Source organism: Salvia miltiorrhiza, unplaced genomic scaffold (assembly GCF_028751815.1).
Source record: "Salvia miltiorrhiza cultivar Shanhuang (shh) unplaced genomic scaffold, IMPLAD_Smil_shh original_scaffold_266, whole genome shotgun sequence".
In the NCBI taxonomy this organism is placed as follows: Eukaryota; Viridiplantae; Streptophyta; class Magnoliopsida; order Lamiales; family Lamiaceae; genus Salvia; species Salvia miltiorrhiza.
Window position 1 is genome coordinate 1 of NW_026651513.1, and position 1888 is coordinate 1888.

Below are 1888 nucleotides of genomic sequence, written 5' to 3' on the forward strand. Positions count from 1 at the left end.
GTGGGAATTGTAAGTTTTTTTGTATGTATGTATGTATGTATAGTCATACCACCTTGAAAGAAATATTCATTACTGTATTTGTATGTTTCTCAGGTTTTCTATAGCTGCCCCCATTTTGGCAGCAAGCTAGCAGACATGCCTTGGCGCATGGGTCTTGTTTACGTCCTGCACCGACTGTAAGTGTTTGACTGAAGATTTTTCTGGTCTTTCAGGCTTTTAGCTTAAATGTACTTCAGGCATCGTACAGCTCTAAAACAATGAGATCTCATAAATGTTAGTTTTATCTACTGTGGCCAGATTGGAGAGTTAAGAAGTGGATCACCTAGGTTAACAGAGCTCAATGATTTTGTCCGTCGACTTTACAAGAAAAGTTAATTGATGTACTCAGTTTTTGTGAGGTGACCAGTGAACTTCGATTTCATTTTTCCTGAAAGTGTTTTTTGTTCACGTATCTGACATCTGTTGGCTTTGGCAGACAAAGGTAACCCCAATTGTTGAGGGTTATGGAGGCTGGGCTTTTCGTATGGAAATTGTACCGATGGAATCTGCATATCCTGGATTTGGTGAACTTGTAGTAAGTTTCCAGTATTTATTAGTTTCATGATTGAAAGATAGGTGGAAGCAGGAAAAGTGAGAGCAGAGTTTAATTGATAGATAAATGTCACTATAGGCATTCAGTTCTTGTTGTCAGTTTTCTGTGTGATGTTACACACACTGTTTCTAGATATTATAAAATCGGAAGAAGGCAATGCATTTTAACTGTAATAGGTCTTGTTGCGGCTGGTTTTAATCTCCTTTATTAGGGGCATTTCAGATAAATCGATCACAAGAAGTAGTCATTCTCAGTAGCACTCGTGCAGATAGTGTTGCCTTATATGCAAGATTTTTGAAACACTAATTCAATTTGTTGTTCTTGGACAGGTTTTGGATTCTACAGACCATGTAAATTCTTGTAAGCCATTAAGCAGGGCTGATCCATCCTATAAAGATACACTGGAGTTTATGAAAAAGCTGAAATCGCATTACACCCTCGAAGGTTCTGCTCGAAAGTAGATATACACTCACCTCAACTCCCAGTGCTATGCAATCGATGTTCTGAAGTGCAGTTGGAGCCTCGACGTCTCTGCGCGGGTACTGAGTTCTCATTCTTGATTATGTCTGTTCGTCAAGAGTGACTACGGTGTCTCTATGTTAGAAGTTCTATTCGATAGTAAGCTTATGGTGTTGATGCGATTACGGTGATAACGGAGCAACACTTGCTGTTGGCCGTGGAGATGAAGAAACCGATGCCTGAGAATATTTTCTGGTGAGATTTTTCAGCTAGAGGTTCTTGATGATTCTTTCTGTAGATTGCAGAATTACGTTATTTGTTGTAGCACTGAAAATATTTAAGTTTTAGGATAGGAAACAAACTATTATAGGAATCATAGTTCATTACCTCTCAACGATAACATGTTATGTAGCTGATTAGACTGTTGTATGTAATTTTTTTGAGGGAATAAATGAATGGAAAAGGTAAAGGATGATGTATCGTTTTATCTCCCATCCTTAATCTTCAATACCTCGCCTTTTCAAAAGTTAGAAATAAATGGTACACGTATCAAAAATATTTAAAAGTTTTAAATGGTAGAACACCTGATTCGTAGTGATTTTACCATGTCAAATACTCCCTCCGTCCACGAAATGAGTACCCATTTGGGGGTGGCACGGGTTTTAAGAAATTGATTAAGTGTGTGTAAGTGGAATAAGGGACCCACTTTTATTGTGAGTGGGATGTGTGGGGTACACTTACCAAAAAAGGAAATGGGTACTCATTTGGTGGACGGACCAAAAAGGAAATATGGGTACTCATTTCGTGGACGGAGGGAGTAACTTTTTAAAATTATAT

At 38.2% G+C, this 1888-nt stretch overlaps 1 long non-coding RNA gene across 1 annotated transcript; it reads left to right on the top strand.

Annotated features, from left to right (window-relative positions):
* Window positions 1-305: 305 nt before the first annotated feature.
* LOC131003753 (uncharacterized) lies at window positions 306-1526 on the top strand. Its single transcript, XR_009094784.1, has 3 exons — window positions 306-398; window positions 476-574; window positions 922-1526. It is a non-coding gene; the product is annotated as an uncharacterized LOC131003753 (long non-coding RNA).
* The last annotated feature ends 362 nt before the right edge of the window (window positions 1527-1888 follow it).